The sequence below is a fragment of the Chinchilla lanigera genome, unplaced genomic scaffold, assembly GCF_000276665.1.
Source record: "Chinchilla lanigera isolate Chin_1 unplaced genomic scaffold, ChiLan1.0 scaffold00022, whole genome shotgun sequence".
Taxonomy (NCBI): domain Eukaryota; kingdom Metazoa; phylum Chordata; class Mammalia; order Rodentia; family Chinchillidae; genus Chinchilla; species Chinchilla lanigera.
In genome coordinates this window covers 22,291,382-22,307,930 of record NW_004955423.1, presented here as the reverse complement: position 1 = coordinate 22,307,930, position 16,549 = coordinate 22,291,382, and positions in this window count along the sequence as shown.

The window sequence follows — 16,549 nt, the reverse complement described above, 5'->3', positions numbered from 1 at the left end:
TGCAGATAAGAAAAAGAAATAAAAATCTGCACATAAAGAGGAGATAAAAATATTAGTCAGTCACTAACAAGTCGGAAACATGGGGCTGGGGATTTAGCTCAACGGCAAAAGCGCCTGCCTGGCAAGCGCAAGGTCGTGAGTTCGGTTCCCGGTACCGGAGAAAAAAAAAAAAACAAGTCGGAAACAATTTAAGAGAGAGCTTAATAGAAAAAATGAACAAAAGAATTAGCAACTCCAGAAGTTGATATAAATCTGCAAGGGACAAAACATTTCTTTTTTAAAGAAGCACTAACTATAGTTTCACTTACTGTTAAGTTCAACATTCCATCTGCTTTATGCAATTAAATTCCTTAATTTTTACAATTGCATGTAAAGCATAAAACCAATTTGTATACAAGATTTGTTGCCTATAAAATAGTATTTAAATGGACACCAAAAGTACCCATAGCCATAGAGACTCAGAAGTATTGGAATAGCTTCTTTAAAATGCTGCAGAAGTCAGTTGTGGTGGCATATGCTTATAACCCCAATACTGCGAAAGACTGAGATAGGAAGACTGCAAGTTTGAGCCCAGCCTGGGCAATTTACAGACTTAGCAAGTCTTGGTCTCAAAATTTAAAAAATGGCTCAATATGTAGCTCAGAGAGAAGGCCCTGGGTTCAACCCTTAGTATCAGAAAAGTGCTACTGAAAGCAATCTAAAATTGTTTCTTTGAATAAATTGAATAAAAGTGAAAAACAAGCACATTAGACATAGCCTAAGAGTTTGCCACATATAGGTCTTGTCTGAAATAGCCGCTGAAGGCTATATTACATAGAAATTGAAATCCAAAAAAAGAATATGTTATAAGAAATAATGATAAGCCTAGCAATTGCTATTGGCAAATCTAAATAAGCATTGATTATGTAAAACAATAATAATGATCATGACTAATTTGAGGGTATAAAATCCAACTGGAACTAAAATACTGGACATCCACATATAAGATATAGTGAATAATTTAAATGTACTAAGGTTTCTGTCATTTTCTCGACTAGATCAGAGAAATGGATTGAAAATAAATGTCATTAAATCAAGCATTCATAAACATGCATGCACAAACATGAAATCAATACAGCAAGGGAAGACAAAAAGGTTTGAAAACAAGTTGAATAATACAATAGGATGAAAGAAAGGGTGAAAAAGAAGCTACAAGGGTGATAAAAAGGACCTCAAGTAAGATTTGACTATATGTCAAAACATAAGTAATGATTATAAATATAATTATCACCAAGTTACTCATTAAAAGTCTCAGTATCAAGATATTAAAATCCAGCTCTATGCTATTTAACAGGAACATTTACTACTCTTACAGACATACACTGAGTATGAAAAGACAGATAACATTTGGAAATGAAGTGTTGAATAATTGTATGCCAGGCAAACACCAATACAATACTATTGATTCTATTAATATCAAACCAAACTGACTTAATGACAAAATCAATGTTTGGAACAAAGATCACTAAATGATGGTGACATTTACCTTAAAGCTGCTAGCACTCTAAATGTACACACATTGAATGATAGCATCAAATATAAAAGCAAAAACTGACTAAATTATAAAAAAGATCATGATTGAGCTATTAGTGTAGCAAATTTTAATGCGTGTATCTCAGCAGTATCAAGGCTGTCCCCTCATGCATGCTGTACTACTGAGTTACTACACCTTCAGTCCTTTTATTCTTCATAATTTACCCAGTTGGTGGTATTCTGATACAGCAGCACACACACAAGAAGCACTATTTCTTATTTAGGGTCTTCTCTCTTCAGACAATACACTATTAAAGTCACCTCTCAACCAAAGTCCTTCAAAAAAGTAATGGCCCCATGGCTTCAGTTTTCTTACCTCCTACTTATTTCTTAGTACTCTAGGTTCTGTTAAATTAAATTTCCTACAATCTCCAGGAAATTCTCCTTAATTTTGCATCTCAAGATCTCCTGAATGTTTTTGCTTGGATTTTACCTTATAGGTCCTTTAATCTTTTTTGAAGTCTCCAGTGCTTCCCAAAATTGCAAACAAACAAAAAAGTCTTTCAAAGTATTCTTATTTGCTGAAAGTTTTCTATGACTATGTTTAAAAAAAAATAATAAAATACAGCTTCTTCTTATATATTATTACACTATATAAAATTACATTATTGTTACACTGTATACATTAAAGTGTGAAAATACACATTTTTACTTCTCTGCTATGAAAATCTCATCCATTGCATTTTTGGCAACCCTGTGGAAGGATGGACAAAGTGATGACTTTTTCGGAAGGAGTCTCCTAAGATTTAAGGTAAATTCTGGTCAAATCCTGAGGAAATAGTAAGTCACTTTTTGGTGTCTGATGGGTTTAGAGAAGGAGAAGAAATCTTACAGTGGAAGACTTATACCATGAAATATGTATGTCCTGATTTTCCTCTCCTGGCTGTTAGCTATGTGGCTGAGGGGACATTTAAGGGCAGAAAGGCTATTCTCTCCTGACTTCCAGTGAAGAGAACTCAGAGCAGAATGAGGCTGCCCAGCCGGAAGCAACCACCAGACACAGGGAAAAGTCTAAGCACATGGTGTGTTTGGACAGAGCCTAACCAGTTACCCATGCAGAGTGTCAATTCCGGCTGGCCTTGCAGGTTGGCAGGTGTCCACTTGGGACCTGGGGTGCAGGAAGCAGCTGCTGGAGAGCTTACTACACACGTTGCTATGACAGGAGAAGGTAACACTGCAGTTGTACATTAGGGTTCAATTACACTATACCCAGGCTTCAAATTCCAGTGAGAACTGAGATAGATCCCAGTTATCAGGGAGGCCAAGAGCCCCGGCCAAACTTAGATAAAAGGTCCCAGGAGCTCACTAGCTGCCAGCTCGGGCACTAAACGACAGCTACAAGAGCAGTGGCCATGCAGACAAGGAATTAATCAGCACTGAGTCTGAAGAGGGAATTATTTCCATCCCCGATAGCATCCACAAACACACAGTGATCTTCCCAGAAATCCAAATGCCATTTAGAGAAAGAGCAGGGGTTTGCAGAACTACGGGTAACTAACCATGCATTTACAAGAGTAATTTATAATGAAAACTCTTACAAGCAGGTCAAATATTTAAAAAAAATTTTAGGTAGTTCTTTAAATAAAAAGCAACTCTTGAACTATCTGAAAGAGTGAGAATGAGTGAGAAAGACTTTGCTTGGGAATATTATAAAACTTCACATTTTACACTCATGTGTCCTGCCTTGTAAGTATATTATAAAAGGCATCAAAAAATTCTCAGAAATAAGTATATAGTTACAGCAAAATGCTCCCTTTCCCTCAGTCTTTTAACAATCACCAATACAGAGTGGAAGAGATGTCCTGAGGAACGTATTTGGCTACTCTTTGCTCTACAAATGTGATTTCATGAGAGTTTACTTTCATAGTTTCTGAATTACGCATGTTTGTCGAAGGTTAAAAAAAAAAAAAAACAACGCAGAGACAAGGGGATATCTATGTGTAGAGATACAGATGCACATATTCATTTCCACATCTGGCAAGTGCACACTGGCAGTGTAGGCCAGCAGACTTGAGACTCGGGAGATCCCGCAGTGCAAGTGAAGGCTGAGAACGAGGTAGTCAAGGAATCCCTCCTGATTCAGAATGCTGGTCTCCTTGTTTATTCAGCCTTTCAGCTGACTGGATGAGGCCCCGCTGGACAGTGGAAGGTAATCTGCTTATTTAAAATCCATCCATTTAAAGCTTAGTATCAACCCAAACCAGCTTACCACCCATTTCTCTGCCTGTTCATTTGTATTGTGCTCCCTAGGTTCTTCCAACTCTGACATTTCCCAGGACTGCTCTTGGTCCCCTGCCCACGGACCCGGGGCTTCAATGGCCATCTGTACACTAATGATACAAATCCATTTGCTCATGATTTCACCTTGACATTTGACGCGCATATATCCAGTTCTAGTAGCACCAGTTCACTTGGTGTCTCCTAGACACAGATGCTTCTAACCACAACTCTTCAAATGTCCCCTCTCTCACCCTTCTCTGCCCCAGGCCCTGTTTCTCCCTTCCTTCTGTTCCTAATTCACACCTAAATCTGACTGATCCAACCTCAGCATTTTAATGCCTAAGTCAGTTAATTGGGTACCACAAATTTACTCTCTAAGGTCACCAGTTTCACTTTTGAGATAGTAAATTGCATATAGATCTCGAGACTTCCTGCTTTATTTCAGGGTTCTTTCTTGGACTGAACTCCCCCCCACCTCCTGTTTATGCATCTGGAAACCTCTTTTCAACTCTGGGTGTTGCTGCCTAAACCTGCAGGCACAACTAGGTATCACTCTGTGCTCTGATTATTTCCTCGGCTGTTCAGAGCACTGTGACACTAGAATTTAGTTATGCATTCAAAAGTCTACTCCTGGCCTAGAATAATTTCAGAACCATTTTACAGCTTTTTGCCTTTAGTGCTTATCACAGGGCCGAGAAGAGAACAAGGTTACAAATTTTTTTTTTTTTTAGTGTAAGCTTAACATGTAAGTTAAAAATGGCAGATTTTACAAGGTTTCTGTAGAGGAGTAAATCTCACATTGTGCTTTGTGGACCTCTGAATGTCCTCAATGCCTTCTGAAGAAATCCAGAAGACAAAAAAGATGTTCATAGTAGTATGGAGACATTATCTGCTTTCTTTGCTACATTAAAGTTTCCACTAATGGTGGATAAAATTGTTGGCTTTTTTTTTAACAAGAATAGAGAGAATATCACCAATTTGTACTGTTAATTGTAATTCACTACATGATCTCACTTAAAAATAACAAAAATAAAATAACAATAGAATGTCCACTTTATATAACAATGTTCTTGATTAAAAATGGAAACTGTTAATTTCATGATATCTCAAACTTTGAATACACTTCTTTTTCATATGTTCTGTGTGACAAAAATGGGAATGACACCACAACTTTTCTACTACATAACAACAGCAACAAATTATTTGTACCAACAAAAGCACTTGTGTGTTTGTTCGAGTTGTAAGCTAAAACAATTTTTTTTCCCCAAGAACATCATTATAAATTTGAGAGTGGTAGATAGGCAAACTATAGTCATTAATAGTGGAACATACAGTACACATATTTTCCTAAAAATGAACAAAGTAAGCCTGATATCTTTAGGAAAACAATTGACAGTGTTGTGGCCTCTGACAAAGTGTGTTTTCAAGTGGAAACTGGTATTTCAGAAAACTTACATCTGCTGTTGGGAGCCTGATAGCTTCCCAATACTTAAAGACTTTTCTGATGATAGCAATAGCAATATTAATGAACATTTTTTTATCAAGTGATGAAATATTTCAGTGTTTGAAAGATCTACATAGATTTGAGAGCCAATATTTCAAATGAATATGAATGGTGGTACCAAGTCCTACATGGGTAGAAGGTTCATTCAAAATATAAATCCAGTGGATTCTGCTGTCGGAGAATACTGAAAATTTATTGGTTGGCTTCATTCTATATTGCAGTGACCTTTTATAAACTTACTACTTGATAAGTCTTAGTGCGTTATCAAAGAATATATAAAATATAAAATTCTCTTCCTTTTTCTATATATATGGACTTTGTATATACTTTCACTAAAAGGAATATAGCATGGATATAGCAGGTATAATAACCTTACTGTACTGTTTACAATAATAGGAAACAATATTTCCCTGCTTACAGAATTATATAATTTCAAAGATATCTTTTTAATAAAAATATGCTATTCATCTTAACATGTTGTTTGAAAATGGATGAGTACAAAATTTGAAAATTTTAGCTTTCATTCTTACCACACAAGGTAAATACAGATTGAAAAAAATCTATATTTAAAAACCTCTTTTGGGGCCTCAATACTTTTTAAGATTACCAAGGGGCCCAGAGGTCAAAATGTTTGTTAATTACAACTCTAGTAATATTTACCTTAAGTGGCAAATAACTGAGACAGAATTATTTGTAAGAATGCTACTAATTGTTATGTTGGTAAAGAAATTAAATGTTTATTTAAAAGTGAATTTCAAGAAATTTATTCTGGATAATTAGACTACTGGTTAAAGAGGTACGTGGAGCCGTGACCATGAATGTTCAAACATTACCTGTTACCTGGATACAGCCGGAACAAGGCAGGAAAGAACACATGGATGCCTTCCAGGGGTGATAGAGTGAATTACTACTGCTGTTAGTTGCTTGTGAGAGGATTTAACTTCTGTGTCACCATGACATCATGATTTACTGCAAAATTTCCTATACTCAGTGAAATCTCAGTGAAGTGATGTATACCAATTCTGACCACCAGTTTAGACTGGTCCATGAAGTTCGGACACCGTTTTCTCTGTCCCGCAGAGAAGCACTGCCAGCATCCCCACAGGAGGTATTCCTTCAAGCTGGGCACAAGAATGAAGACCTGATGGTGGAAAGCTGTAGGAACCACGTGGCATGAGCAGAAGGGTTTGCAGGAAGCCACAACAGCAAAATTTAAGCAGTATGCTACGTCACTAGCGGTCTTCACCATACCATCTACTAATCACATAGCGTGTTGGCTTGAGGGTAATTTTTGCAAAGGGAACAATATACTACAGGACACATACTTTATATGATTATTTATAATAGTCACCCAAAGAATGATATACAAAAGAATGCAGGAAATCTGTCCACACACTAAGACCAAGGAAACCAGCTGAGGGCCTGGATCCCACAATAATGTCCTACATGAGTCCAGCTGAATCCCTAAAGCTCATAACAATGCCTCCCACGAATCCAACTGGAGGCCCAGAGGCCATGACAACATCTCATGCAGGCCTGTTTCACAGAACTGTGCTGAGAAGGCCCAAAGGTCAGTGGTGGAATCTACAAAGTCTGTGCCAACAGGATGAAGGACCTGTGCTAGCAGCCTGAGGGATCTGCACTGGAGCCAGGAAGTGACACTCAGAAGAATCAGAGCTCCCCCGAAAGGTACCACAGCCATCCTCAGCAACAGTGAAGTCCCGAGCTCCTCCGATGATCAAGATGGCCGAGTTCCCATCAGGGAAACCAAAGCAGCAAGCTTCTCCTGCAGATCAGCAGCACACCATCTTCCCCTCTGGAGCCAGGAAGCGATGCCCAAAGTGAGGACCAGAGCTCCCCAAAGTGAACTGAAGCCATTCTCAGTGCCAACCAGGTCCTGAGCTCCTCCGAGGATGAAAGTAGCCAAGTTCATCAGGAAAGCCAGCACGATGCTCCCCACAGCTTCTATGAACTCCCAACAGCCTCTCTCAGAGCCCAACAGCCTCCTTCTTCTTCTCCAGGTCTGCCTCTTATGCTGCTGGCAACAGTCCCCAGGTGGGCCTCCCACACCCAGCACCACACTTACTCAGTTGAGCTGGGGGTTATAAGCTGACCACCAGTTATCAATCCACTACACATAGATAATATTATAGCTAAGTATTTCAATGAATAAAAAATCTTAGCAATTTTATTAATATAATAGGTTCTTGATGACCCTGTATAAGAAAGGCAGTGACTGTTTTCTTGGTTATCTTCATCCACCTGTTTTCTCTTATGTGAACCTCGCTTTTATTTTGGTACAGCACATGTAACACATATGGTTCAGGAAAGCTGTCTGTAGCAGACTGATAACTGGTGGTCAATTTATAGCCCCCAGCTGAACTGAGTGAGTGTGTTGATGGGTGTGGGAGGCCCACCTGAGGACTGTTGCCAGCAGCATAAGAGGCAGACCTGGAGGACAAGAAGGAGGCTGTTGGGAGCTGAGAGGCTGTTGGGAGCTCAGAGAGAGGCTGTTGGGAGATCATAGAAGCTGCGGGGAGCTGGCTTTCCTGATGAACTTGGCTGTTTTCATCCTCCAAGGAGCTCAGGACTTTGCTGGCACTGAGAATGGCTTCAGTTCACTTTGGGGGAGCTCTGGTCCTCACTTTAAGCATTGCTTCCTGGTCCCAGAGGGGAAGATGGTGCACTGCCAGCCTCTTGGAAAAGCTTGCTGTATTGGTTTCCCTGATGAACTCAGCCATCCTGATCATCGGAGGAGCTCGGGACCTCACTGTTGCCAAGAATGGCTGTGGTACCTTTTGGGGGAGCTCTGGTTCTTCTGGGCATCACTTCCTGGCTGCAGTGTAGATACCTCAGCCTGCTAGCATAGGTCTTTCATCCTGCTGGCATAGCCTTTGTAGATTCTACCACTGACCTTTGGGCCTTCCCAGCGCAGATCTTCATGAAACAGGCCTGCATGAGATGTTGTCATGGCCTCTGGGCCTCCAGTTGGATTCATGGGAGGCGTTGTTATGAGCTCTAGGTGTTCAGCTAGACTCATGTAGGACATTGTTGCGGGATCCAGACCCTCAGCTGGATTCCTTAGTCTTAGTGTGTAGACAGATTTCCTGCACTTTTTTGTATATCATTCTTTGGATGACTATTATAAATAATCAAATAAACTGTGTATCCTGTATTATATTGTTCCTCCTGCAAAAATAACCCCCAAACCAACACACTGTCTCTATCTTTCAGGGCTATGATAGCCCTCTTTGTTCTAAGAGCCTCATTCCTTTTTGTCTGGAAAGGGTCCAAGAATGAACAAGTGTCTTACAGTTCAGGTTGCTAGGACAGAGTAGAATGGACCAGGTTGCTTACAAATAGAAAGTTATTTCTGGAAGTCCAGCAGCCTGAAATTCTGAGGTCAGGGTGCTGGTGAGGTCCCTCTACCAAGTTCTGGACTTCACTCTATACATTGGACCCACACATGGTGGAAAGAGGCTGAGAGAGTTCTCTGGGACCTTTTTTAAATAAAATTATTAATTCCATTCATGCAGATTACATGGTCATCTTCTTGGAGGGGTAGAGTTTTAATATGAAATGGGGCGGGTGAACAAAAACATTCAGTCCATTGCAACAAGTAGTCTAATTCTGACCAAAAAAAGAGTCAGAAAGAAAGTTTAGTAGAAGCATCTAAAAAATTATCCCTAACATTTAAAAGAGTGATAAGATGACTTTATCTCACATCATAAGTCTACAAATGAACAAGAAAAAATGTACTTTAGTTGCTATTATCAAGAACCCAGTAAGCTCGGTGCTAAGAGGCAGAACTAGAGAAATGAGCTGAGGTTTTTACAACACCATAGCCATTTTAGGCAAACAAATCCTGAAATCATCTGTCTGTGTAGAATTCACGTTATTTAAACTAATGACATTCTTTACTAGTAAACTCATTTGAGTCATATTTTCTGATCTCTTTGGTAGTAGTACCCCAAGTACCACAAGAAAGCTATTTTTATTATCAAATTTCCAGCCTAGTAGAATTTTATAATTTTGACCTTCACCTGTTGCTTTCTTCTTATAGGGAATAATTTGTTAAGGTTATGTCATTTGTGTCTAACACCCTCCATACCCATGTGGTGACTGATTCATGCCCCAGGTAAGGACTTTTAAAACTTCGACTTGTATATTTCATAACAGTAAGAGTTTATGATGCTGCACTAACAGACAAGCTGTTTAACTACAATGCTAGCATTTTAACAAGTGCATCCTATTTTCCAGCACTTTTTCAGACCTGCACTTGAGAGTAACAGTATACTAAGCCAACCATCGCATTTATGACCAACGATGTTACTCTTTTATTCAAAATGCATAATTAGTGTTTTATATGCTATTCACTGTGTGATCTGAATAAGATATCAATAGCTTACAATATAGTTAATCGCACAGTTAATGGCTTTGAAACGAGACCCACAAAAACTCCTCATGACTCAATAGAATGCTTTTGACTTCATATAAAAGAATGCATAACTAAAAGTGCCTTCAATGTTTTTTTCCCCTATGGCAGCAAAATGAATGGAGGTTCGTGGTCCCAGTACTGACCTCACAGGTGAGGAATGTCAGAGTTCTCAGTCAGCCTGTCAGAGATTCACTGTGCTTTCTTCCGTGACCTCAACATGACTGCCAAGGTTCCACAGGACTTCCTCAATTTATACCTTTCAAGACAGAAGTAAGGGAGGACATTTATCCTTTTTAATGCTGTTTAATGGTTACTTTTTATTATAAAAATAATTCAAGCTTATTGTAAAAATACCAGATGACAGGTTTGGGTGCACTGCTCCTTAACCTTCAGCAGCCTACAAGCCCCACCTCTTAACTTCAATTTGGCATGAGTTTCTGTGGCTGCTCTAACAAGCTGCCACAAACGTGGTGGCATAAGATAAGAGAAATAAGTTCTTCCAGAGTCCTGGATGCCAGGAGTCCAAAATGGGAGGAGCTTGCTTTCCCAAGGCATTGTGGGGGATTCTCATCTCTTGCACTTTCGGGTGCTTGCATGTGTTTCTTTGCTTGAGGCTACATCACTCTAGCCTCTGCCTCTGTCTTCACTTTGTCTTTACTTCTGTTTTCTGTCCTGTGTCACAGAACTCCCTTTGCTTCTCTCCTAAAGGGATACATGTGATTGAATTTAGAACCTGCTGAGATAATCCAGGATAAGGTCCTCCTCAGAGAATCCCGAATTTAGTCACTTCTTTTTGCCCTATAAGGCAACAGTCACTCTTTTGCCATATAAAGTAATACAGGCTCCCCAGATGTATTAGGATATGGACAAAACTTCTTGGGGCCGCTGTTCAATACACTGCAGCTCTTAAGGAAAAAAAACAGCCAGGTGTGGTAGTACATGTCTATAATCCTAGCACTCAGGGAGATGGAGGTAGGAGGACTGCAAGTTCAAGTCCTAACTAGCAATCTAGAAAGACCTTGTCCCAAAAAATAATTTTAAAAGGACTGGGAATGTAGCTTAGTGGTAGACCTCCCCAGGGTTCCATCCCTGGTACACAGAGAGGGAGGGGGAGAAAAAGAGAGAGGGGGAGAGGAAGGGGGAAGAAGAAGAAAAAGAAGACGGGGAAAAAGGAGGAGGAGAAGGAGAAGAAAATGTTCTGACACTTATTACAATAGTGAAGAAGACCTCTGAGGACTATCACAATAGGTAACAAGGCACGGAGATTGACAGCCAAGGAGCAGGTTGGGCAAGGTCAGCTGTTGGAAAATTGCTAAGAGGAAACACAAGGATTAAGACAATTTTTGCTCCACTAATAGGATTCTTGCTGAAGGCAGGCCGGGGTCAATCTGGAGACAAGGAATTTCATTGGATACTGCGGTGACCAGACATCAAGGAGCAGAAGACTTTCTCTAAACTGACCTAGTGGGATTCTTACTCACACGGGGCTCTTATGCACCCTGGCAAGAACACAGACCAAGGTCAAGGTCTAGTCAAGGAGAGGGCTCAGGTGTAATCCTAGCACTCTGGTAGGTTGGACTGCAAGTTTGAACCCAGTCTCAGCAGCTTAGTGACTTAGTGAGACCATGTTTTAAAACAGAAAATAAAAACAGAGCTGGGTACCAGTTCAACCCCAGTCTTAGTTACTTTTCTTGTTGCTGGGACAAAATACCCAGCACCTAGAATTAAAGGAGGAAAGGTTTCTAGAGCTCACAGATTATAGAGATTTCAGTTCATAATCAGCTGGCTCCAGGGAAGGGTGGCATGGCAGAGGGGCCTCACAAAGGAAAAACAGTCCACAGCAGCCAAAGCAACAAGCAGAACAACCCACATTTATCTTTTGTATTTTTTTTCTTTTATTATCAGAAACAAACACATTCCTCCAGAAAAAATCACAGCAGACGGTTCCTTCCATCTCTTGGCAAACCTAAGCCAAGCCCTGCATGTTGCGGGATCACCCTGATATGCCGGCCTTCCTTTCTTTGTCACAGGACACTCAGTATCGGAATGGAATAGAGGTTTTGTTATGTGTGAGACAGTCATAATGTGACTATGGGGAAACAACAATATCTGCTCCTTACCATCTCTTTCAGCAGACGTAATTTAATCATGTTTCTCCTTACAAACGTCTTCTCCTTCCATAATTGAATCTACCACTTAGCACTTGGGATAATCCCATTTTCCCCCTATTTTAGATAGGCATGTTGCTAGCTAGCACAAACCAAGGGCAACAGGGAGGATTTGTATAAATATGTATCTCTAAAAATCCGTTATCTGTGTACGGATAAGGTGTTGTATAACTGTGTATTCCACATAGCACATATTTCTTTAAAGACTAATATTTTAGCATAAAAATTAGAAATGTCATAATCTCAAAATGAAAAACTGTCTTAATAAAGAGTAGTACAGCTGGAAACATACACTGAATTTGGAAAGATAGACAGTAGCTAGACATTTTTACATTTTAATTTCCCTTTGGACCAGCACTGGTCCCTATCCCAGAAGTATGAGTTAAATACCCAGTAGAATTCATATCCGAACAAATTGAACCACTAGGGAGGAATATTTTTAAAAAATACAATTCCATTTGTACAAGCAAGTCTCCTATGACTTTCTCCAATTTCATTCTTTGCCCCTGAATAAAATTATCCAATTTTGGAATTCATCTTCTAAGTATCTCTGAACACAAGAACTTGTCTTACTGTCTGTCATAAGTAGCACCGGGTCTGCTCTGCCCATTTCTTTTCCCATTGCCGAATATTGTTCTGGTGTCTAACGTATTAAAACATCTTGTTGAAAATTTCCCAGAGAAAAGGAGGAAATTTTCACCTTCACTTTCCTGTTTATTTGTGGAATTTCTTCTGTGAGTTTATCTTCGGTCTAACAATGAGCATCTTCTTTGCCACACTGAGAAGACACCTTTTAAATTTTTGTAAACTTACACTGGGAGTTTATAATCGGATGTAGATATATCTTTTGTTACTTGCTGTCATACTGCTGTCTCCTTTATTGAGAACTGCTTCCTATCAAAAGAGCAGGTAAAGTGTGGCTGCATATCTGTTTTTCCTGCAAGCCTAGAAGATGGAGGCATAATCAGGACCTGTTTGTTCATCATCACCTCTCCAATACATAGAACAACTTCTTGAACATTATTAGAGACCAGGTGGTTTTTGTTGAAGATGTATGAGTGGATTCATAACCCTATTTATCTTTAATTTCATTCTCTACTAATCAGTAGTTGATTTGTGTTAATGTAACAAATGTCCATTTAACAAAGATTGAGTGAGCACGTGCAATGTGCCAATCAATAGGGAGGTGAAGCTTGTTATAGAAAAGACCAAACAGGACAATAACACCTACCTTGAAATATCTAGGTATGATTTTTAAAAATTGTACCAAGGCTATCTCGCACTGCCAATGGATCATTCATGTAACTTTCCAGACATTATTTTTCTTTCAGTATTTTAAACAAATTTCACTGTAATTAAATTGCTTAAAATCAAAGCTCTGTAATATCTTCCTGATAAGAAGTCAGGCAGGGAAGAAGGAAGCTGAGGAAAAAGACTGAAGGAAAGTTATGCAAAGAGCAATAGGAGACATTTATGATGTCAAGGGTTCTTGGACCAGAAGTTGGAGAATTTAAATCACATGTGCATGACAAAAAAAATGCAAATTAAAACAACACTGAGATTCTATCCTACCTCTAAAAGAAAGGCTATCATTAAGTAATGGAATAATAACAATTGCTGGTGAAGCTGCAAGGAAAAAGGAACGCTTCTACATTGCTGGTGGTAGTGTTAGCTAGTACAATCAGTATGGAGAGCATTATGAAGATTCCTCAAATAATGAAAACTAGAAATTCCCCTTAACCCAGATATTCCCTTTCTAGGTGTCTTCCCAAAAGAGTTAAAGATACCATGTTACAGTGACACGGGCATACCCATGTTTGCAGCAGCACAATTCATAACAGCTAAATCTTGGAAGCAGATTATATGTCCATCAACAGATAAATGGATGAAGGATATGTAGTTCATACACACAGCGGTACTCTACCCGGCCATAACGAAAGATAAACTTGAGTCATTTGTAGGACAGTTATGTACCTTGAGAACATGTTAAGTGAAATAAGTCAGACTCAAGACCTTGTATGTTTTCTCATACTGTCTGAGAAATTCAAATTACAAATAGAGATTAAAGTAAAAGGTACATAATAGGAAGTAGAGAAATAGATCTTTTTCAAATGGGAAGGGGATCAAGAGAAGGGGGATGGGAAAGGGAGTGGAGGGAAAACCAATGGAGAAAACAATTAAGGTATGTTATGTACACGTTTCAACTCCACACAAGAAATATAAGCATTATGTACTATAAACATGCCGTAACTAACAAATTTAACATATTTTTCATTGGTAATATAAGTAATAATTTAACAGTTCATAGTTTTTTACTCAAAATTAGCTGGATCCATAAGATTCTTAGGAGATATGTTAGGTTTAGAATGTACTAATGTTTATATTTTTCAATTATTCTACCCAGGTTTCAAGTGTCATCTCTTTCATAGTCCTCATCTACTTCTCTAGCTAAAAGTAATCCCACTTACTTTGCAGAACCATTTAGAAGACGAAAGAACAAGTGAGTCTGAGTGCACTTTCAAAACTTTAAATGTTTAAATAAGCATCAGTTCATTCAATCTTTAATTCAACAAATATTTACTAATTAACTACCATGTGTTAATTCCCCCAGGAGTGGTAGTTAAGAAAAAGACAAAAATCTCTCATGGATTTGACTTTAAAATGGGAGAAAACAACAGTAAACAAGATGTGTAAGATATATTTCGAGCTGAGTAGGAGAACATATTGGAACAGAAGACACTGATATAAAATTTGTGTAACTAAAATTTATAATGATGACTATGAATCATCATTGAGAAAGAGGGTTTTTTAATTAATGATCTCTAAGAAAGAAGGTGAGCTATATGGACACTCGGAGAAGCAACAATCCAGGCAGAGGGAAAACAAATGGCAAAATTCCCTGGAAATGAATTGTTTGGAAAGTTGGAGGAGCTTAGAGGGTGTCAGCTTGAGTGGGGAGTAATAGCTAGAGAAGGAAGTCAAAACATCGTGTGAGAACAGACGTGTGCATCAAATACTTATGAAGATGTAGTCATCAAAGGTACCAGTTGGTATTAGCAATCAGATTTTCTAATTAATAAACAAATATCTCACTTCATCTCACCACTGGAGGACTTAAAATTCACTTAATGGCACTGCCTTATTTTTCTTTTCCCTGTATCCGTTGCCTTTATGCTTGAGTAGACCATAACATTAAATCTTCAGCGTTTTGTACCTTACAACAACGCACTGAACAACTTGCTGCCCTTTTCACTGAGCTGACCTTTGTTGGTTCCCTCACTGTAAAAAGAAGGCCACAAACTTGGCTCTAAAGCAGAATTCAGTAAAGCCTTATAACTTCTACAGAATCATGTCCAAATGCTGATAATTGACCCTGTGTAGATATATACTTTTCCAAATGTTTCTTGGAGCTACTAACATTCTACAACTTTCCCCAGATGGTACAGTCATTCAACAAGTCAACAAAAATTTGACAGTGATTACCAGGTGCCCAGCCCCGTGAGGGTTTCACACAAACATGATAGACGTTACCTCTGTCACCCAAAACTGAAGCCCCAGGGCTGACAAAGATTCTGATATGAATATGATTGGTTTCACTTCTAAACTACTATTGAAATTTAAATATGAGGGCTAAAAATAAAAAATAACAATCATTTATATAGCCCATACTATGTGCTAAGCACATGGGAAGACCTTTAGAGGTATTATTTCATTTAATATTCATATGACCTAGAGAAGTGGATGGCATTCCTATTTTAGGGATGAAGCCGTTGACCACTTATATTCTTAACAATGCCAAGCTCTGGACAGTGTGTTTTAGAACTGCAGTTTGAACCTAGTTTTGTTCTCAGTGCCATATTTTTAACCTCACAGACACTGTGTTCCCAACCGGTTAGCTCTTCAGTGTATCATTTACATTTGTATTTTTATTATTTAATTTTGCAAGGCCTAATATATCAAAGACACATAATTTGGGGCTTATTATATTCATTTCCTCGTAACATCTGAAGACTATAAAGGTCCTTCAAACATCAACTTACCAGGTATTACTTAGTGTCATTGAAAGTGAGTATGTGAGAGACCAGGGTTAAAGAGAAAGGGTGAGAGAAAATAGGAGATGACGTCACTATTCAAAGATAACCTAAGGGGGATAACACCTAATTGTTCTAATTGGCTAATATCTCAAGGCCTTTTGTATATGCCTTCACAATTGTATGGATTAATTTTAAGAATATAATTTACATAAATAATTCATGATTAAAATAAAGGAAAAGACAGGAAAGCAGAAGGTAGGGTTCTGGAAAACAAATGAGAGCGAGGAGGAAAGGAGAGGGGAGCGGGTGAGGAAGTGCCATTGATTAAGATGTGTTAATCGTGTATACCCTCTTCCGGAAACAAACTCCGTCGTCACGGAATATTTGTCATATTGACGTGTATTAATAAAATATCTTTCAAAACTTTAAAACATTTTTTAAAAATTAAATGTTTAAGTGCAAATGATAAAATTTATAGATTTGGATTTTTATTAAAAATAATTGTTTAAAATAAACCCCTATAGTTTAATTTTTCCTAGAAAATAAAGACTATAATTCATGTCATCAAATGGCGACACTTGTTTTGAGAAACCTTAAGATTCAGCGTGTTAGA